At 48.8% G+C, this 22798-nt stretch overlaps 1 long non-coding RNA gene across 2 annotated transcripts; it reads right to left on the bottom strand.

Moving 5' to 3' along the window:
• Nucleotides 1–7212: 7212 nt before the first annotated feature.
• Nucleotides 7213–18023, bottom strand: LOC147573466 (uncharacterized). 2 transcript variants are annotated; one of them, XR_015244799.1, is made up of 3 exons: nucleotides 16275–18022; nucleotides 10696–10840; nucleotides 7213–8946 (listed from the first exon to the last, which is right to left on the bottom strand). It is a non-coding gene; the product is annotated as an uncharacterized LOC147573466 (long non-coding RNA). The 2 variants fall into 2 exon arrangements; XR_015244800.1 differs by lacking the exon at nucleotides 7213–8946 and adding an exon at nucleotides 9246–9534 and having other exon boundaries at nucleotides 16275–18023.
• Nucleotides 18024–22798: the final 4775 nt, after the last annotated feature.

The following is a 22798-nucleotide window of genomic DNA, read 5'->3' as shown; positions in this document are numbered from 1 at the left end:
TTGGTTCCCTTTCTTCCCCTAAGTTCCCAGGGACCAGGTGGCTTCCGGTTTCTCCGTCTCCGCACCCCTGCCAGACATGCCCTGTTGCCCCCTCCAGACGGCTTGGTGGCTCTGGCACGGGTCATGCCTCGAGGAGGGGTAAGAGTGAGCAAGGGGGAGACAGGAGGGCAGCGGCCATCACGGTTACTGTCATCACATCAATGAGCTTTGTGTGAAGTTGTGATGGGAAAGGAACACACCACAGGAAAGAGTTGGGCTAAGTATGGTCTTGAGACGATTTTGAGAGATTCAGAGCCTCCAGCAGTCAAAATTTTGGAGAGGATTTTTTTTGTTTTGTTTTTAAATTTAAAGACATGGGAGGGGCGCCTGGGTGGCTCAGTCAGTTAGGTGTCCAACTTTGGCTCAGGTCATGATCTCACAGTTTGTGAGTTCGAGCCCCGTGTCGGGTTCTGTGCTCCTGGAGCCTGCTTCAGATTCTGTCTCTCTGTCTCTCTCTGCCCCTCCCCCACTCATTCATTCTCTCTCGCTCTCAAAAATAAACACACATTAAAAAAATAAAGACATGGTATTTAGGATCTCCAGGTGTTTTTCTTCCTTAAAGAATTAGAGCTACAGTAAAGAAAGAGGTACCTTAGAAGGCTGGAAGGTCCACACAAAAACTTGTACAGGGGTGTTTGTAAGAGCAGCATTCACAACAGCCAAAAAGTGGAAACACAAATGACCACCAAATGATAACTGGCTAAATTAACAAGTGGCACGTCCGTATTCCAGAACATTAGCCGTACAAGGGAATAAAGCACTGACGCATGCTACAGCAGACCTGGGAAACACTACGCAGAGTGAAAGAAGCCACACACAAAAGGCCACATCTTAGGACTCATTCATAGAGAGCTCCAGAACAGGCAAATTCATGAAGACAGAAAGCAGGTCAATGGCAGTCAGGGGATGGGAGGACGATAGGGCCGGGCAGGGGATGGCTAACAGGCTTGGGGTTTTCTTCCTGGGTGATGAAAATGTTCTAGAATTGATGGGGTAGGTGGGTGATAATCCAGTAAACCTGTCTCTCTCTCTCTCTCTCTCTCTCTCTCTCTCTCTCTCACACACAGCTTGGAAGAGGGCAGTTTTGTGAACCAGTGGAGACAGTGACAGGTGATGCCTGCTGAGGAAGTTTGCTTAGAGCAGTGGCTGCTCATGAGAATCACCTGGGGAGCTTCGGGAACCTCTAATGCCAGCCCCACCCAGACTGCCCAGGTCAGAAGAGCTGGGGGGTGTGACAGGTCTTCATAGTTTAAAAGTCTCCTCAGGTGATTCTGAGAGGCAGCTGAGGCTGAATACAGCAGTTCAGACAATTCAGAAATAAAGAAGTAGACTTGGCCTAGATGTATGCCTTTGCTCATCACCACAGTGGCCCCCCCTTTCCCCAGATAACTTTCTGTCCTGCAAAACACCCTCTCTTCTGCATTTTGTGACCTTTAAGAATAAGTCAGCTGTTGGGCGCCTGGGTGGCTCAGTGGGTTAAGCGTTTGACTTTTGATTTCGACTCAGGTCATGATCTCATGGTTGGTGGGATCGAGCCCCACATTGGGCTCTGTGCTAATGGTGCAGAGCCTGCTTGGGATTCTCTCTCTCCCTCTCTGCTCCTCCCCTGCTCAGGCTTGCTCTATCTCTCAAAATAAAGAAATAAACTTAAAAACTAAGCCAGCTCCATGAGAACTACGTGCTCAACATCGTTAGTTATGAGGAAAACACAGATTGAAAACCACAGGAAAACACAGATCAAAACTAGAAAGTCAGTGTTGGCGAGGATGTGGAGAAATTGGAACCCTTGCACCTACACAGTTGGTAGAAATGTAAAATGCTGCAGCCAGTGTGGAAAACAGCATGGCAACTCCTCCAAAAATTAAACATAGACTACTATATGACCCACAGTCCCACCCCTAAGTACATGTCCAACAGAATTAAAAACAGGTACTCAAGCAAGAACATATAGACGGGTTCATAGCAGCACCATTCACGAGAGTCAAGAGGCAGAAATGACCCAGTTGCCTATGAACAATGAATAAACAAAAATGTAGCATATCCACACGATGAAATATTATTCAGCCTTAAAAAGGAATGCAGTTCTGACTCCTGCTACAACATGGATGAACCTTGAGGATACTATGCTCAGTGAAACAAGCCAGACACAGAAGGACAAATATCATATGATTCCACATTACAGGAGACACTGAGAAGAAGCGATTTCATGGAGACAAGGTAGAATAATAGGTTATCGAGGGCTGGGGGAAGGAGCGAACGAGGAGTTATTTTTGAATGAGTACAGAGTTTCTATTTGGGAAGATGAAAAAGTTCTTCAGATGGATAGTGGTGACGGCTGCCCAACACTATGAATATATACTGAATTCCACTGAATTGTATACTCGGTGGTTGAAACGATCAATTTGGTGTTGCGCATAGTTTACCACAACTGAAAAAATTAAGAACGAAGAAAAAGCAAAAAAAAGCTACCATGGCAGGCATGGGGAGATCTTTCCATACCTCACAGGGAACAGACCGATTCGAAGCAGTGGAGGGGAAGACCCCCACGCTGCCCTAGGATCCAATCTCACAATGATGGGCCACTCACTCTCTCTCTCCGCACCTCAGTTTCCCCACGAACAAAAGGCAGATAGCATGGCCCACCCGTCTGGGGTGTGATGTAGATTGAATGAAATCCATAAAGCACCACGCACAGTAGCCAGTATACAGTAAGCACTCAATGAGAGCTGGGAACACCATCATCACCCACACTCAGAGCGTGTGTCTACTCTGATCTCCATTCAAAAGGTAAGGGTGCATTTTGGGATCATGAAAATGTTCTGGAATTAGCGGTGATGGTTGCACAACATTGTGAATAGACCCCCACTAAATTGGACACTGTAAAATATAAATATTTATAATATGTATTTATAATTTTTATTTTACTTATATTTTATTTATATAAATAAAATATATAAATATATTTTATTTATATAAATAAAATAAATATATTTTATTTATATAAATAAAATATATTTTATTTATATAAATAAAATAAATATTTATATAAATAAAATATATATTTATATAAATAAAATATATTTATTTTATATAAAAATATATTTACATATATTTTATTTACATATATAAATATATATATATTTTAAAGGCAGGCGTATAGTCATGTGGTTGTCTTTATGCGGACGCACAATTGCGTGGAGCTGCACACATTGGCTAAGCGGCAAAGTCATGACCACCAAAGCGCAGAAAGGTCTGAGAGCCATTTTGTAAGGGTCTCCTCACCCCATGGTATGAGTGACCAAATGGGGCTGCACCCCCTGGGAACTTCGGTCACCTCTGTTCTCTCGGGGTAATGAGAGGCCACAGCACGGACCCACCGTCTCGGAGCACCTGTGACAACCTGCTCAGAAGTGGGGCCGGAGCTCCAAGTCTACCACAGAAGATGTCATGCCTCTTTAGCCACCCGGGGCGGGGGGAGGGGGGTGCCAGGACCTGCTACAGCTGGCAGGGAGCGTGGTCCTGTGAGATGGGAGCCTTCCCCCAAAGAGGCGGTGAGGAGACCTGAGCACTTGCTACCCCCCGAGATGGCGACACCCACTCCTCAGCAGGCACCGTGCAGGGCAGGTGACCCCTTCTAAGGGCAAATCCAGAGACCTGGGACCAGCCATCTCCTGCCGGGAGCCACCTGTGCCAAAGTCTTGGGGCCAGCCTAATTTGGCCCTTGAGGGGCACACGGGGCAGGAAAGAAGTCTGCACCTACCAGAGGCAAAACCAAGGCAAACCCCCTGGCTTCCCCCTGGGGAACGGGGCTGGGGCTGAAACAGACTCCGGTTCACAGACATCCCAGAGTCCACAGTCTCCCCACCCCCTTCCAGGCTCACACTTACCACCTGCAGCTTTCACGTCGTCTCCTTCTTGGAAACTCTCTCTGCCTGGGTCTCGGGACAGGCCTGCAGGGCCAGAGGGAGGGAGGAAGACGGACGGCCACTCACCAGCGAACCGCCAGGAGAGGGCCTGCAAAGCACCAACAAATGCTCACGGTGACACCTGCTTCCACGTTAACAATCATGGGCAGCACCTGCCTGGGGGGGGTCGGTACTCTCTGGGCTCAGTGCCCGCCCTCGGCAGCAGCGGCCCCACGCGGCCCCAGGAAGGAGTCCCCCCCCACCCAGGACTCAGCAGCCCACGCCTGGGACCCAGCTGGGGGGAGGATGCGGAATCAAGCACTTGGCGGTGTGGTGGGAAGAGAGGAGCTGGGAGCCAAGGGCTGATTCTAAGATTTCTTGAAAGAAACTTGGAGCCTCCGGAATTCTGGGAATGGGCTTGAACAATGTCCTTCCGGGGCCACGAGACAATCTTACCCACGATGATCATGTGACAAGGTGGAAACCTGGCAGCGGCCGCCCTGAGCCCATCGACGGTGGATGGAAAACACGCAAACTGTAGCGGCAAAGTGCACGTGTGGGCTCTCAGGAAAGAACAAGACAGAGAACCGCCAATATTCCAGGCTGGAGGATGGCTCCTGAGGCCCACAGATAGGAATCCGGGGGGAAACTGTCCAAAATAATGAAGAGTTCAGCGCTAACGATTATTTAGGGAAAACAGAACATACTTTGAGTATCTCAAGGCATTTGAACTTAAAAGGCGAGCCATGATACATCACCTGACCCTAATAGATGACTTATCAGGTTTCCCTTCCTTCTCGAAACAAGGAGAAAGGGCAGGCATTGGCTACATCTGAGGGGGCTGAGGCTTATGGTATGCAGGTGATTTGTTGGGGGCCAGGCAGCCAGAGTGGTAGCACTGGGCCTCTGATTCCAGCCCCTGTGAACTTTCCACACACGTTTACGAGACTTTTCGTGGGCTGGATGGGGGCGGGGGGGAGAAACGTCAGAAAAAATTATAGGGAGTGTTTCCATGTGGGACTTGCTTTCAACTTGCTGTGTAACCCAGACCCGCTGACTTTTCTCTGAGCCTGGGTCTGAAAGACCCTCTTTTGCTCTGGGAATCCAGCAATGATTTGTGAATAGTTTTTCTAATTTCAGAAGCAACGGAGCCTCTCCTTCCCACCTGCGTATTGGAAAGAGAGACTCACCCTTTTCCTAGGCTCAGCGGCACTTTTTTCCTTCCAAATGTAACTTCGATTTTGTTCCAAAATCAGCTTCCTACTTCTCTTACTCAGGACCCCCCACATTAGGAGTTTCCTAATTCCAATATATTAGCGAATTCTGTTTATATGAATCATGGTGTGCTTTTTGGCTTTGAGACTAAAAGGTTTAAATATCTGTGTGTGTTTTTTTTTTTTTTTTTTTCAGAAAAATGACGGATATCAGCCCTTAGAAAAATCAGCTCACTTCGAGAACCTCCGTGGCATTATTGCCTCCTTTAATATTGCTGACAGTCTCTTGCAAATGTATCACAAGTTGGCATTTATTAGTGCGAGGCACAAGTAAGGGGCATGTTATTTGATTTGAATAACAGCTCGGAGCTACAGTTTGAGTCCAGAAATATATTAGTCAGAAACAATCTCATTTAATAACACAGAAACTAATAAAAGAAAAGTATTCCAACTGATTCAGAATTGAATTTATGAATATTGCTTTAGCAGGATTAATGATCAAAACCTCAACCTGTTTGTCACGTTATAACTGACTTTTCCATTTAAATGCAAAACCAGAAGTCAATGAGTCCAAAGGATTGTATATTGCTTTGAAGAAAACCAGTTCATTTTACATGTAAGCTTCCAAATTGGCAATAAACTTTAATTACAGGGTCAGATAATCAAATTATAATCAAATAGCCTCCCATAAAAATCTATGTTTGAAATTAATGAGATACAAGGCGGACGCTTGGTATCTCTGCACCCCTGTAACTTACTAACAGACATTTCATTTTCAGTTAAAAGTCACCTTAAGGACTTTCTCCTCAATTTCCACTATGTAGCTTAATTTGATTTAGAAAACATTTCATTCTTAGACCACACAGCCCTTCGGATTTTCATACTCCTCTCTGCATTCTCCCTCCTCTCAACGCAGGGTAGGGGCGGGGGTGGGGGTCTGTTTTACAAATGACGGTGGGATTTCCAGATTGGCCCTGTGTCAGTGCCACGTACGTATCCATCCGTGCCTGGGAGGAGCCTTCAACCTGGTGTCAGATGTCATCAGACAGAGGCACGTCCACACGGTGGGGCTGAGTGGCCAGGGTATTTTGCCAGGGGGGACAAATGTGTACAGCTTAAAATTACTGAAATTATTTTGAAATCAACAAATACATCGGCCAGTGAACAGCCTTAATGCACAGATGGTCCTTGACTTGTGATGGTTCCACCGAGGATTTTCCGACTCTAAGGTTTTGCAAAAACCTTACGCGTTCAGTAGAGCCTGGACTTGGAATTTTTAATTTGGGTCCTTTCCCGGGGCTGGCGGTATGTGGTAGGATCCTCTCTCGCGATGGCGGCAGTCCCGCCACCATGAGGGCAAACAACCGCTATGCTTTCAGCCACTCTGTTCCCCTACAACCATTATATTGAACACCTTATGGGAAAATAGGCTTTGTGTGAGATGATTTTGCCCAACTGTGGGCTAACGTGGGTGTTCTGAGCACGACTAAGGTGGGCTGGGCTGAGCTGTGATGCTCTGTAGACTGGGTGTATCACATGCATGTTCAACTTACGGTATTTTCAACTTACCGTGGGTTTATCAGTGTGAGTTGGAAAGATCCGTACCCGCTCCAGGTACAAGAAGAATGCTAAGTTGTTTAATACAGAGTTACAATCTTTGCATTTTATCTTTAAAAGCAGTTTCTTTGTCTTCTTCAGTGACAGTAGCTCTTTCTTTTCTTCCTTTTTCTTCTTCCTTCCTTTCGCTCTTCCTCCCTCCTTCCCCCTTTCTCTCTTTCTTTCTTTTTCTTTTTTTCTCTCTCCCTTCCTCCCTCTCCTTCCTTCCTTTCTTTTTCTTTCTTTCTCTTTGCCCTTTCTCCCTTTTTCTTTCTTTCTTTCTTTCTTTCTTTCTTTCTTTCTTTCTTTTTCTTTCTTTCTTTCTCTCTTTCTCCCTTTCCTTTCTTCCCTCTCCTTCCTTCCTTTCTTTTCTCTTTCTTTCTCCTTCTCTTTCTTTCTTTCTTTCTTTCTTTCTTTCTTTCTTCCTCTCTTCAGAATGATGAAGAGCCAGAGACCAGGGCACCCTCTTGCTGGCAAGCAGGAGAGCTGGGTAAAAAACTGAGAGGTTTAGAGACTGGAATGTGAAAAGGACACTCTTCTATTACTGACATGCTATCTTTTGCTAACCGTTAGATTTTTCTTATGCTTTTCCAGATTACACAATAATGAGACACATAGCATCTGACAGAGTTGCCAGATCAAAATAATTTTTTAGTATAAGTATACTCGAAATATTACATGGGATATACTTATGCTAAAAAAAATCATTCCTTGTTTATCTGAAATTCACATTTAACTGCACATCCTGTGTTTTCGTTTGTTAAAGCTGGTAATCCTAGTCTGAAATAATAGCAGTGATAAATGCACCTTTGAGTGCTCAGAGCTTGGTACCTTGAAACACTAAAGGATTTCGTGGTGATTGCCTCAGTGTTTCCCAAGCTTGCCTGAACACGCAATCAGAAGCTCTTTACAACTATAGATGCCCAGGCCCAGGCCCAGGCTGGAACCGCTGACTTTGTAAGTTCAGGGTTTGGCCTGGGAGTTTGTATCTTGATATGTTTTCTAGGTGATTCTTGGCATCGGGCAAGTTTGGAAAACACTGCAACTATCTCTTGTCACTACATCTCTGAGAAGCAGGGATGATGGAGTATGGGAGTTAAAGCGAAAATGATTAACCTTCATTTCCTACTGGGGAAATTGTGGCCCAGAAAAGCATGGGGGAGTTGCTCAGCCGTATTCAGGACCTTGGACCTATTGAAATGTCAGCCCCCAAATATTTTATTTCACTGTTGCATGAAGTGAAAGGGCCACTTAGTTTGGAGATGGACAGGTAGAAGGTATGTGACCATGTAAGTTATTTCTGTCAGTGTAATTAGATCTTTGCTGTTTTGTCTGGCATTACCCAGGGTCTCCCTGTGAGCTGCTGAAGTGTGGGGTATTGATCACTTCTGTTTCGGGTTTGTTATCAGTAATAAGGAGATCCTCCCTGCTTCAAGCCTTCCCCCTGGTTTTACCTCTGGGAGCAGAAACAGACAGATGAACCGAAGCTGAGGAGAAGTCCCAGCCATCAGGGGCCTGCCCTCAACGCGAGGAGGAGGGAGGGTGCCAGGGGGAGACGCAGTGTCACCTCCCAGGTGCCACACTGGCCCCTGTTCCCCCGCCTGCCCGGAGCCCCCGGGACACACGGAAGGTGCTGGCCCACATTCCGGAGCAGGTAGGAGAGCACCATTTCGGTGAAGCACAGCCCAGGCCTCACCCACACTCTCAGCAGGACACAAGTGCAGTAAAGGGCATTGCCGGGATGTCAAGGTGGTGAGAGCATTCAGGAAAAACAGAGAGGCCCTTGGGTGACGCCTGCGCGGCCCTGCTCTGCGCGGTCACTGCCACAGAGGGCAGGCACCATGGGCTGGAAGTCAACCGTTCAGCTCCTCCTAAGAGAGGAAGTGTGACTCAGACAAAAAAAAAGAGCAAGGTCAAGGTCGGGTTCCTCGGGCTCCCCTTTTGGGTGTCTTCTTACTCCCTAATGACTAAGTATCCTCTTTTGCTCACACAGAATGATGACCCGGTGAGCGGCTGAAAGTCAGGGCTCCGTCCCATCCCTCCCCCTCCCCCAGCCCCTGACCTCGGGCAACCCTGGTTTCCGCATCCCCTTCCACTCAGAGGTGACGTATATCGGGCTCTAACGTTCTGGATTTCTCTGCTACATTCTTCCCTTTTTTTCCCGACTGATGAGAGACAGTCAATTAGGCATCCTGTAAGATCAAAGAAATACAATTTAATTTCTGCTTTTCGCCTGAAGCTGGTTCTTTCTGCCCCTTCTCTTTCCAAAATTAGGCCCCAAATGAGATTTGCTGGGCAGCCCTCGGGTACGGCCTGCCTTCCACCATCCCTCAAGTTGTTTCTACCCTCTATGAACCCAACAACTGGAGGGATGATATGGAAAAATGTTTCAGCTCTCAAGAAAATGATCGGCAAGTGTTCCCTAAGCCGGTGTATCGATTCCTTAGACCACACCTCACGTTCGAAAGGTGCCAGGATGTTTTTTAAAGACCTATTGAATGTAGCCGCCTCCAGAGGAACCCCGCTCAACCTTATAAGACATGCAGGGCAAGGCAGAGCGTCTGTGGACACAAACTGTGGAGAGGATGTGGAAGAAGGGAGAAGGAACCAGGGGTGACATTAATCATGCCGAGTGGTGAGGTATGGGCGATGAAGAATACAGCATGATCCTGTCGCCCCGAATCTGCTGAGCTCGTGGTCATGTCCTATGGACTAAATCCTACCCAGGTCCCAAACACGTCTTGCTGCGTGTTTTCCAGAGGCATTCCAGTCGGAATCACCTACGAGGTAGAGAATTTATGAAAAAACATTCTGAACTGCCCTCGCTGTCTCAGGCTGCGGTGCCCTGCAAAGGTCCCCTCACACGCCATTCCCCATCACACTGAACTCTTTCCAAAGTGGACACTCAGGCCTCCTAAAGGGAGATTTGGGCCCCGATGTGATGGGAAATTCCAGGAGATCCGCCCCAGATGGCAATTTGATATCTTGTCTCAGAGGCCTCAAAGCGGATGCGCCCTGCTGACCCAGAAGTCCATGGCTAAAGGTTCATCTTCAGGAATATCGTCTGTACAGAGCTTTTCACTGTGAAAAACGGGGGGGGGGGGGGGGTGGTGCCTGGGTGGCTCAGTCAGTGAAGGGTCTGACTCTTAGTCTCGGCCCTGGTCATGATTTCACGGTTCGTGAGTTCGAGCCCCACATCGGGCTCTGTGCTGACAGTGTGGGGCCTGCTTGGGATTCTCTCTCTCCCTCTCTCTCTGCCCCTCCCCTGACCCCCCCCCCCCACTCGACGTCTCTGTCTCTCTAAATAAATAAATAAATAAATAATAAACGTAAAAAATTGTGAAAAATTGGGCATCTTGCATGGGGTAAATAAATTATGGTTCATTGATATGAAAGTCGTTTAAGATCACGCAGAAGCACATGCAGTGACGTGGAAGAATGTTTCTCTCCTGTGGGTTTGAGAATATTCAGTACCGTTGCTGGAAAGACAAAGTTAGTGTAGGGCCGTGTTAAGCTGTGGATGGTCATCTTTGGCTGATAGGGTTATGAACGTCTTAGACTTGTGATTCCTTTTCGTCCTGCTTTTCCAAGTTTTCTGCACAAAGCAAATAGTTATTTTTGTATTACTCAAAAATTTTTTTCACGTTTATTTTTTTATTTTGAGAGAGAGAGACAGAGAGTGCACAAGCCAGGTTGGGGGAGGGGGCAGAGAAAGAGGGAGAGAGAGAGAATCCTGAGCAGGCTCCATGCTGCCAGCACAGAGCCCAACGCGGGGCTCGATCTCTCGAAGCGTGAGATCGTGACCTGAGTTGAAATCAAGAGCCAGACGCTTAACCTACTGAGCCACCTAGACGCCCCTGTATTACTTTTTTTTTTTTTAATAGGAAAAAGCTAATTACACTTCTGAGGAAAAAAAAAATAGAAAAGGACAAAAATCTTACCCTTATGCAACTGACTTCCAGCTTCCATTTTGTTATGAGTCAAAGGATTTTTCTGTCGCTATGTTTCAAAGTCCTTCCAAGCCCCGGATACACTGGTGACCTTGGTCTTTGTCCTTGCTTTTTTCTTGACCAATGTGGGTGGTTCCTGCCAACAAGAGAAAGTAGTAGATGTTCTCTGATGAGTCAATTACGGAATGTATTCAGACCTGACTAATCACTGTGCTGATCACAGAGACCCACACAGGGAAGGTGCTAATTAAATGTTTGTTCAGTGTATGAAAGAGAATGTGATCTTGCTACTTTAAGGGCTTTTATTTGTTCTGTTGTTAGAAAAGAAAAGAGAAAAAAAAAAGGTGGGAAACAACCCCATTTAATTCAATTCATTACAAACAGTGGTTGAAAATAGAAACTCCAAACCAATTTTGGCTAAAAGCGTTTCTAGTATATTCTGAACAGCTGCTGTCGTAGACACGGTCTGAAATAAATAACTTCCAGCACAGTTCCAAATCTGCACTGAATAAAGGGTGCGGTAGGGAGGGGAAAGGGCTTTATTAGCATTAATTGCAATGAAACTGTGACACTCAAAAGGCCTGGCTGCTGCTCTTTGAGAAATCTAGCAACCAGGTCCCTCCTCAGGCTGTAGATGGAGCCATAACATCACTAAATGGCGCCCCAGCAGGCGCGGTGGGGGTTTTGTGCTGTAAAAGCCAGATGTTTGCAAGTTCTTAGGCTTTAGTTTCTGAGTGTGAACAACCAGAAAACTCAGACCTTCTTATTTTCTCCAAAGCAGACTGGGCTCCTAGAAGCCAAGATACTGGCTGGGTGGATGGTGCTTTCCTTCCCCCCACAATTATCACCTGCTCTCACCTCCTTCTCTGACAATTTCTCTGCTTGAGGGCATCCCGGGGCTATCGGTCCCACCTCTCTGGTGAATTCATTTGGAAAATCAGCCCTCCTCACAGGAGCCCGGAACTCACCTGGCGTCCTGGCCTGAATGAAGCTCGGTGGGTTTCACCCCCACAAACGGGGGCGGGGGGGGGGGCGGCTGGGAGAGTTGCACAGGAGGGGGGACCCCTCCTGTTCCCACTGAAAGGTCGGCGGAGGATCCCTAAATGGTCTGGTTTAGGAAGCCTCCCCGACTGGGCACATCCCTCATTTTTCTTTCTCTTGTCTCTCCTGCCTTCTCTGCCACGATGTTTCCACACACAGCTTCCTGAAGCTAGAGTCTGGTGGCAAAGGCCATCTCACATCCCACTGGGCCACCACAACTTACCACATCACTCCTCCCCTTCTGAATATGGCTTCCTCCCTGCCGTCTTTCTAGGGATGTCATTCTGGGAAGTCCCACCTTGGCCTGACATTGCAGGGGTATATAGATCACCTCTGTCCCTGCCCAGTCCGAGTGCCCTAAGTGCAGGCCCAGGCAGGTGAGGCTCCTGCTTCTTTCCTGCAGGCTTCCTTGCTTGCCTCCAGAGGGAATTTCTCTCCGTCTCCCGTGGAAGGACTTCACAATGGCACATACTATATTCACCCTGGATTCTGGCTACTTGGGTGCACATCTGTGTGATAGGAATCCTTTGAAGGGTTTCCTGTGTTTCCTGGTACACAGCGGCCTTTCCCATTCACTCCAGACACTCTCCCTAGGCTCACGGTAGCGAGAGAAGGGGGTGGGTGTGAGGCGTCTGGGTGGCTCAGTCAGTTAAGCGTCTGACTTTGGCTCAGGTCATGATCTCATAGTTTGTGGGTTCGAGCCTCGCATTGGGCTCTGCGTTGACAGCTGGGAGCCTGGAGCCTGCTTTGGATTCTCTGTCTCTCTCCCTCTCTGCTCCCCCCCCAAATAAATAAACATTAAAAAAAGAGAGAGAGAGAAGGGAGGGTATATCCAGGGACAATGAGCTGCCAATGTGACTTCCTATCCTTTTGGGGACAGGAAAGTCCCCGGCAAAAACAAAAGCTCCACGTCGCCTTGTGCTGGGGCTGGAGGACGTCTCAGGCAGGGTGGGGGGAGGGCAGAGGGAAAGTTGAAGAAGAGGGGGGTGCAGATGCCTGTGTTTCCTCAGAAGGGGCAGCATCCCTGCCCCATGGACCTAACCCCGACCCCCAGACAGCTTTTCCATCTGAGAACAGAGGGTCCCTGTGCCATGCTTCCTGGGTAGGACTTGGAGGGGTGAAAGGAGCCTGGTGGCAGCCCAGCTCAGGATGGGTCTGGGCTGAAGAGGCTTTCGTCAGCCTTGTAGAGTTTCCAGTCTCCCAGCCTGGCATGGGCAGCCCTCGGGGACGCACAGAGTCAGGCCCTGCCGCAGAAGCCAGGGCTCACCCCACCCCTGCGGCCCCTGGGCGGCACCTGCCTGTCGGGGGTGGGGGGGTGATTTCTGTAGCCGATCTGCCCTCGCACATGGCAGGCCAGAGTGCTGGGACACTGGTGTCAGGGCAGCCCTCACCTCAGGACTGACAGCTGGGGGATCAAGATCCCAGATCCCTCGCCCCTGACACGGAGTCACTGTACACGGTTTCCGGGGAGACTGAGCTCCAGTCGCCCCCTGGGTCACATGGAATGCACTCTCGCTCTCATTCCTCTCCTCCCCTGCTGGTTTTGTGGGATCACCTCCAAATAAAGGGTCTCGTGGCCTGATCTGGGGGGAACCCAAACTCCAAAGGGGCTCTTGGGAAGAATGAAGCCATAGGAAGCCACAGAGACTGACACCTGCCTGGGAGTGAAACTCTCTCTGCTGCTTTCATCACAGACAGGCGGGAACAGGGACCAGATCTGCACCTCCTTCCCAGAGCCTGTCTCCTAAGCCCCACCCTCCCTCAAAACACCTGACAATAACCAGGGAGAAAGGGGAGGGGGGATTGTGTTTAAGTTATGTTGATTTTTGAAGGAGGAAAATTGAACGATGTCTTCATCTGAGTTTGTGGGTGCATCCCCACTGGTGTTCCTGTTCATCTGCCCCCCTCTCTGTCTTAGCTGTCTGAGGGCAGGGAATGCGCCTTGCTCGGCCTGTGGCCTCCCGCGCACCAGTATCTCCTACAAGGCTGCCTTGATGAGCCAGATTCAGTCCCCCTGGGAACGTGACAAGAAATGCAGATGGCCTTAGAGCGGCCCCCAGCTAACGGCCAGCAAGGAGCCAGGGACTTCAGCCGCCAGCCCTGAACTCTGCCAACAGTTGGGATGAGCCTCGAAGCAGATTCTCCTCTGGGTCTCTAGATAAGAAGCCAGGCCAGCCGACACCTTGATTTTGGCCTTGAGAGACCCTGAGCAGAGGGACAAGTGAATCCTACTGGGGAATTGTGACCTAACTGACCACGAGACCATGAATTTGGGCTGTTTTAAGCCACTGGGTGTGAAGTAATTTGTTACAGCAGCAACGGGAAACTGGCAAATGGGTGCTTATGGCCAGTGAGGGCCTAGTTAAAAAAAAAAAGAAAGAAAAAGAAAGGTATCTTTCTGTGATCGCACGCTTGCTCCCCCTGCCCCCCTGTCTCAAAAATGCGAAATTGCAATCTCTCTAGATATGCCCTTTAGGGCTTCTGTCCATCCTACAAAGCACACAGGTCAGAAGTGGAGAATTCCCTATCAGGATGGCTTGTTAATCATAATAAGTGAATGAAGAAAGCCATAAGCTCCTTCAAGCCCTACGTGGTGAGACACAGCTTCATATCCAGGGTGGCTCTGGGTGGCTTTGGTATGATGTGGAGGAGAGGTGGGACATGAGGCGACCTCTGGGGAGGCCTTTGCATCTTAGAGCTTGATGATCCCTCCTCACCCAAGCAAAGGGTAATTGGAATCCAGGGTTAGACTTTGCTTTTCTTTCCCGATTAAACTTCTCTGCTTCCACAGACTTTCAAGCCAAGGGTGGCCGTAGCTGCCAACTGGAGCCGTTCATTTCTGTCCTGGGGTTGTGGCTGGGACAGGAGTTCACACTGTGATCTCTGCAGAGGGTGGGGAGCGTCTTCCAGCCCCCAGAATGAAGGAAGTGGGGGGTGGTTTCCTGCCTGCATCACGGAGCCCTTGCGGAATCCACTTCTCATCTTGGGTAAAAAGCCTTCACGCTTTGGGATTGACTTTCATGTCTCTCACTGGTCAATATAGAAAGACTGGAAGGGCGCCCGGGTGGCTCAGTCAGTTAAGGGTCTAACTCTTGATCTCGGCTCAGGTCATGACCTCACGGTTCGTGAGCTCGAGCCTTGCATCAGGCTCTGCGCTGACATGGCAGAGCCTGCTTGGGATTCTCTCTCTCTGCACCTCTCCTGCTCTCTCTCTCTCTCTCTTTCTCAAAACCAATAAACATTAAACAAAGAAAGAAAGACTGGAACAAGGGAGGTAAACAAGTGTGCATTTTGGAAAACCACCTCCCCTGAAGGGTTCACAGGGGACTGTGGGGCAGTGGGATGTGGTCACCCATCTCGTCCCTGGCCCTCAGCTCCCTCACGAGTGAAGACACTAGACCTCCTTAGATAGCTTCCGGGGTTCTTTTTGGCTTTAGAAAGCTAGGATAAAAAAAAAGAAAAATCAGACACCAGTTGTTTGTGGCTGTCGTCTCTGGTGGGAGGGAGGGGAAAGGCTTGTAGAAGACTAATTGTCCAGGTCAAATATTTTTTATAGATTTTAGATATGATGCAGTGAAAACATATTAATTTTTTTAAAGTGATCTTACTGTTTTCCTTTCCTAAATAAATACATCCTGTTATGGAAAATTGCAAACACGTATCAGTACAGACTATGGGATGTGAACTCCCATGTGCCCATCACTCAGCTTCCACAATAATTAGCTTTTAGCCAGTCTCATTTCATCTGTATCCCTACCTGGTCTCCCACCTTCTGTAGTATTTTATAGCAAATCCGAGACATTACATCATTTCATTCAGTAAAGCGTTTCACTTTTGTAATTAGAAATAAAAAGCATTACCCGAGTCCTTCTGAAACTAAATGCCCCATTCTCTCCTGTAGAACAGAAAAGGCTGGAAAGGAGGTGTAACTCTTAGTCTCCGGGTGCTTTGGAAGAAATGTTCTCCTTTCATGATTGTTGAGAATGTTTAATCCAAAGGAAAGTAACTCTAAGAGTGGCACTTGGGGGAGAGGCTATGTTTTGAGGCCGGGGATGAGAGAATATCGTCATCTACTCTACTGTAGGATTGCTGGCCCTGGTAGGGAAACTGCTGTCCATCATCTTCCCCATCCTTTTTTGCACTTTTTAGATCAAATTTCTCAGTAAGCACTGAGAAAATTGTTTTAAATGATCTCTCAGAACTTCACCAGCCTCTTTCCTCTCATCAAACGATGGCACGTTTGGAATTCCTGTGACGATAGCACGCTATCGTCCTCATCAAATTGTGTTTTATTAAATGTCCACTTGCACTCACAGCCCCACCTGTTACCCACTGGGATCTCTCTTTGACTCAATTTCAGGGGTGAATTGTTCTGCTTTGTTCATTTGGATTAGAGACCCCATGACGTTCAACCTGGCTCACATTTTTCCCTTTTCTTTTTTCAAAACCATAAAACTGTTTTGGAGGGATTCTGGACTACATTAGGTGATCATTTTCAATTTTCATGCAAGACATATGGAAAGACTCACCTCCACTTACAGCTTATTCCCTGAGACTGGCTGACCCGCAGTCGACACTCCAAAATGGAAAAGACCTTCCAGGCAGTCAGCCTTGAAGCACATTTCCCTTGTCCCGCACTGACCTCAGCTCCAGTCAAAACTCACAGAAATGCAGGACGTTGACGATCCGGGCCATGGACACGTTCTGTGCAGGGGTGCCCCCCTCCCCACTGATGCTGGGGCTCCCAAAACTCCGTGAAGTGGCACAGGTGTTTCTGTTCTTTGTTTTCTTTGGTGGAGCGAGAAGGACCAGAGGGAATAGCTCTATCTGGCAGCCGTGCTTCCTTTTTGCCTACTTGAGTTGATGGAGAAAAGCCATAAAATGCTGTCTACCGGCCTCGTTACGTGTTCCTTGCAAGTATGAATGTAAATGACTCTAACACAGGGAATTTTAATGGCTGAGTAAATGTTTGACCTTCAGTGAGTTTCCAGAATTGAGGTGTTTAGGTCTTTGTATCCCTAGAAAGCACGTGCCTGCACATGACAAGGGGTGACAGAAGCAAAGACAGACAAGATCGCCTAAGGTGGGATGAGAGGTCTACAGGGTGCACGGAGAGGAGGAAGGGGAGGCCTAAGGCTGCCCTGGGGTGTGGGGGCTGGGGGAGGACGGGGAGGGGACATTTCGCCGTGGATACGCCAGAATCTCTCCGGCCATTGCCCCGGAGCCTCTGATGAACAGTTTACTTTCTTCTCCGTTGCTCGGGGTTGTTGCATGGGAGGGACCCCAACGATGGGTTGGTTGTGTCACTGCTGGAAGCATGGGGCCTGAGATGATGCAGAGAGATTTGGGGTATCGATGTTGTGATGGCGCCCCCTTCAGCAAGAAAGGGGGAAAACAGAGTGCAGCCCTGCGAGACGGCGGTTTTGCCCTGAGAAATGAATTATGGCCTGTGGTTGGAAGGCTAGACCCCTCCTTCCTTTTGGCCAAGGAGCGGGTCAGGGCATGGCTGCCTCCGGCCCACCTCCTGGCACATGGATCCAGGACCGTTGCGGGTATTCCCAGCAGTGTGTGGAAAACGGGCCCTGCAGAAAACCACTGACCAGCTGGGGCTGGTTTTCCCAGCCTTGTGCTAGGAGCCCAGGGCACCCAGCTGGCTGTGCTCCGCCAGGGTGCACTGTGGGGCAGGGCGGTAGGGGAGCCGAGCCATGAAGGACAAAGGCACATGTCAACAAGTCCTCTATCCCTCAGTCCGGGGGACTTGGCGGGCCAGCCAGAGTTTCCTGGCATTTGGTTCTGTAGTAGGTAAGGCCAGCTGGCTCCAGAGAATTTTGTAAAGCTTATGTCAGCCTGTGTCTTGGGGTCTTGCTTGCTGCCTGGGAGGCGATGGTGCTGGCTGGCTGGCTGAGTCCCAGCCGTTCCTTTGGGGGCCCACGTGGAGGCTCTGGACTCCGACAGGATCTTTCAAGCCAGTAAAGGATGGGGGACAGGAGGATAGGGCCGGGGGTGGAACTTGGGGCAGGTCTAACAGCCAGGGCTGGTCTCCAGGGCTCAAGCAGAGCCGTCATCCCTGGAAGGGAAGAATTCTTAGGGGCCTGGAGGACCCACGGGGAGTGTTGCTTCTTCCCTCCTACTGTGAAGTATTCTGTATGAACCCAGCCCTCCCTGGGGGCCTTCTTCCAAACGGGGTGTGAGACATGCTTTGAAAAGGCATGCTAGATCCACAGAGGCTTCTTCTCTGGAAACAAACAAACAAACAAATGCTCTAAACCTCAAGTTTTATGCAAGCTTAAGAAGGCAGTCTTCCTGCCTCTTTACATCACTATCACCAGACACACTCCATTCCAGGCCCCGCCTGGGTCAGGGGAAGTTTGGGGGGTTGCCTCTGAAGCCAGGGATGGGTGCGCCCTCCTGACTCCCACTGTTTCAGCCTTCAAGGTCATTTACACTTAAAAACCTTAAGTTTCTTGGGGCGTCTGACTTTTGGTTTTGGCTCAGGTCATGATCTCAGGGTTTGTGGGTTTGAGCCCCGCGTCCGGATTCTGGGCTTCTGTCTCCCTCTTTCTCCGCCCTTCCCCCGCTTGTGTGTGCGCGCGCACTCTCTCTCAAAATAAATAAATAAACTTCAAACAAACAAACAAACACTTAAGTTTCTTCCTCTTTGGAGCAAAGGGATCTTTTTCCAGGGGCTTCCCAATCCCTCCAGTGCTTTGGGAATGAAAGGGTCCGGGGCAGCCTAGAGTGAGTCTGAGAACGTCCTCTGCCCAGTGTCTCGGGCACACTGAGATGACCATGACTGCTCTGTCTGCCTTCTCCACCCCGAAGAGTAAACGCCCCCCAGGCCAGGAGGTAGTAAGAGTGGCTGATGGCCACTGAGTGCTTAGCATGTGCCAGACCCTCTTCTAAGTGCTTAGCGTGGAATAGCTCATATGTATGACCCTCACTCTGCAGAGGGAGAAACAGGCCTGGCACATACACAGGGGCCTGTGCTCACCAGGGAGCACCGGGGAACTGGGATTCAAACCTTTCTCTCCTCACCTATATACACTCAGGGGCTTTGGGCTTGTGCTGTGGAATCAGGAGCTAAGCACCTTTTGGGGAGGGGTCTTGGCAATACTCAGGGAAGAGGGGGTGGAACCAGATACTTCCCAGAAGCCCCTGGGGCTCTGGAACCAGAAACTTAGGTGGCTGCGGCAGCTTTGAGCATCCCAGCCCAGCGTTTGCTCCATGCCAGGCCCAGCGCTCAGAGCCGAGGACAGGGATGAAAGCAACAGGTGATCCGGACCTTGCACAGGCGACCGAATCCCACATATGACGTGGGGTGGGGGAAAAAGGCCACTGGGAAAGTCGGCCCCTTAGCAGAACCGCACACAGAGGGAAAACACTTCTGGTATTTGGAGAGGCTTCCTCCGTGCGTCTGCTAACTGAGAAAGGCGTCTGCCCCATGGGCATGACCTAGAGGAAGAGGTTTGGCAAAGGCGAGCCCAACTGTGCGTCATGGAAAAGAGAAGGACTTTGGCCTTATCTGTGAGACCTTGAGAAGGAGTTTGGGGTCCTGGGAAAAAGGTGGCATTGAAGGACCCCCCCCAATACTGTCTTATGTTGGCAGTTCCTGCCAGGGCCTGATGCAGGCTGCCTCTGGCAAGGACTAGAAACTACCGATTTAAAGTTGTTTCCTGCCAGCGCAGTAATTACTGTGGCCCCATCCTCTCTCCCGAAGACCAGAAGTAAGACTGGGCCCCGCACAGTAGCACATGGGCAGCGATGGTGCATGTCAGGGCAGTAACCTGCAGCAGAGGCCAGAGGCGGGCTGGCAAGACGTCGAGAGAGGGACAGGCTGAGTGCCCGCTGACCCAGGAACAGATTCCTAACAAACCCGGTCTCCCCTCACCACCTGGGAAGGTGAATCTTGAAAGTGTGGGAGGGCGGCTAGGGGGCTGGGTCCTGTGAGTTCCCAGCACAAGGATCAGGGTTGGGATGGGGTAAGGCGGGTGAGCATGCTGTTAAGCGTGGTGCCCAACGTGGGGCTCGAACTCAGAAACTGTGAGATCGTGACCTAAGCCGAAGTCGAATGCTCAACTGACTGAGCCACCCAGGCGTCCCAAGAGAAATCATATTCCAATGCAACATTAAAAAAACCAAAATACAAAACCTGTGATGAACGAAACACCAAAATTTTAAATAAAGACAGGGAATCAGTACATGACTGATTTTTCCTTTTGCCTTGGGCTCTGATACAGCTGAGCAATGCACTGTTCTGGATCCTGCCTTTATTTGTAACATTGGGAATTTACTCATGGTGGATTTTCTGCATGAATTTTGATTCTTAAAATTCTGCATTAACGTCTGATTCCTCTGACGGCTGAGCTTTTGGCACACCCTGAACTGTTGTGACCGGGCTAGTGTCTCCTGGCCTTGGCTGGGGGCTCGAGACATTTCATTTGGCTTTAAAGAGTAACCCATGAACCTGCAGGAAGGACAACTGGGCAATTCTCACTCTTGCGGAAGACCTTCAGAGACTCTTGAGTCGGCGCGCACACACGGACAAATGTCTCTCCTCCAGCCTGCCAGTGCTGACCAATGACAGAAATAAAACAAGTTAGTAATGACTTTGATGTCCTCTATTCACGAGCAAACAATCCACACAGTGGGGGAGCACCATGCCTCACATGCATCGAGGTGCTCTGCCCGAGGGGTTTTGAGCAACAGGGAGCTTTTTGGAAGGTGCAGGAGGAAACGCAGAAGCGGGGCAAGATGGGCTGTTTCCTTACAAAGCTGGCAGGTCCGCCTTTTCTAGGATAAGGTAAGCACGCTGAGCTGGAGGACTGCAATTGGGGTCTGTCAGGTTTCCTTGGCAGTGAGGCATTTCCCACGCGTGCTGGCTGACTTAGGTTTGGACCCGTAGTGGTGTGGGCCAGGCCACTGGGGCCGCCTCTGTTCTGTGGGTCCCGATATATGAATCGCCTTTATCAGCGCCCTGACTGTGACAAACCCGTGTTCACACATCACTGCTGGCAGCAAGGCTGAGGCCTCCCTGGGCACAGATGGTGGGCCCAGAGCCAAGGGGCCTCCTGATCCAAGAGGGAAGTGTTTGGGGGGGGGGGGCGGTGGGTTGATTTGATTTTGTCTCAACGGGAACTTTCTTTGGATCTCTTTCCCTAACTTCACTGCACATTTCAAAACAACATTCTTTTATGAACAAGCACCAGGACATCAAATACTTCCACACCCTATGCTAGAAGTGCTTCAGGCCATGTTGTTCTTTTCCTTTTAAATAGTTCCATGTAAAATCAGATGTTAACTCTCTCTGAATAAACCCAAGTGGAAAGCGGGTTTTTTTCTCCCTTTAATAACACCAATGACAATCAGAACAGGTGGAAAGAATATGTGCCCTTTAACGCACAGAGCACAGTGGTTTAGAAGGAAAACACTAAGTTGTTACATATGTAACAAACAATTCTTATTTATTGATGGTGAGAAGAAGGAACAACAAAGCTCAGAGGGAAAGTTCAGCAGGAAATGTATTCCCAGGAAGGATGATTTATGTCTTTGAAAGGGGCCTGCTTCTTTCACAAATGGGTTTTGCTTTGCATCTTGGGCAACACCAGCTTTGCCCCACTTTTCAATTAGCGAGGCTTGTTCGGGGTCCATCATTTATCACGGCTTTTTGAAACCCCTCTTCAGCCAACAAACCGTGAGACGGACAGTATTTCCAGGATTCGGGACTCGGGTTCTATAATGTTGGAGCCTGGCAGGGTTTTGGAGGTTGAGAGGTCCCACATTATAGGCCCCACCTTGGCCATCCCTGCACAGGGAATGAGTCTGTGAGAGAAAGGAGTTCAGGCAGGATTCCACAGTTGGCTGACGGTGGAAATAGATCATTTGTAAGAGATGCTTTGTAAGGGGGACTCAGGACCGGGAATTCTACACTTGGTTTCTTTGTCTCATTTTTTTTTTTTTTTCCTAATGTGCTGCATGAAAGGACAGCTTCATTAATTGACGTCGAGTATGATGTGGGTGGTTTTGACTATAACTCATAAAATACCCCGGAGCGTTCACATTTTTGTTTCGCGCAGAACCTTGAAAATTTCATGCTAACCAACTTGCAGTAACACATCCTCTTCTCTTGGTAAATTCGCAGGACCAGGGAAGGAAAAGTCCCTGCCTGCATACTTACAGAATTCTCTCTGCGTTCACGCTCAACGCCTGTGTCCGCCAGGCCACTCTACGTAATACTGGCCTTGTGCCTTTCTCCTAGATGTTGATCATTTGATTCCTGACTTTTCTGACTTGTTCTCTCCCAAAGTTTTGTTTTTGTGGTTGTCACATTTGCATTATGTTTTTTGTTAAAGTTTTTATTTCACAAATACTGCATTCATTTTAGAAGAATGAGCGCATACAGGTGAAGAAAAGAGAAATGGAGGTCACCTCTAATCCTAGAGGTAGCTAACTGTTGAAGTTTTGGGATAGAAATTTCTAGATTTTTTTTTTTTTTTTAATTTTTTTTTTAACGTTTATTTATTTTTGAGACAGAGAGAGAGCATGAACGGGGGAGGGTCACAGAGAGAGGGAGACACAGAATCCGAAACAGGCTCCAGGCTCTGAGCTGTCGGCACAGAGCCCGACATGGGGCTCGAACCCACGGCCCGTGAGATCGTGACCTGAGCCGAAGTCGGACGCTTAACCGACCGAGCCACCCAGGCGCCCCTAGATTTTTTTTTTTTTAATGTTTATTTATTTATTTTGAGAGAGAGTGAGGGAGGGAGAGAATCCAAAGGAGGCTCTGCACGGTCAGCACAGCGCCCGATGTGGGGCTTAATCGCATGAGCTGTGAGATTATGACCTGAGCCAAAATCAAGAGTTGGACGCTTCACTGACTGAGCCATCCAGGTGCTCCGGACATTTCTAGATTTTTTTTGTATAAATGTGTACACACTGAAGTATATCTTCTTAACAACAAAGGTGGTATCACACAGTATATAACTATACACTGTTATACTCCCTGGCCTTTCATTGTTTTAGGACCTGCCAATATTAGCAATGACTCTTTCTCTGG

The sequence above is a fragment of the Puma concolor genome, chromosome E2 (assembly GCF_028749965.1).
Source record: "Puma concolor isolate L17-30 chromosome E2, mPumCon1.1.hap2, whole genome shotgun sequence".
Classification (NCBI taxonomy): domain Eukaryota; kingdom Metazoa; phylum Chordata; class Mammalia; order Carnivora; family Felidae; genus Puma; species Puma concolor.
Note: the sequence above shows the minus strand (reverse complement) of the source record. Positions and strands in the feature narration are given on the sequence as shown.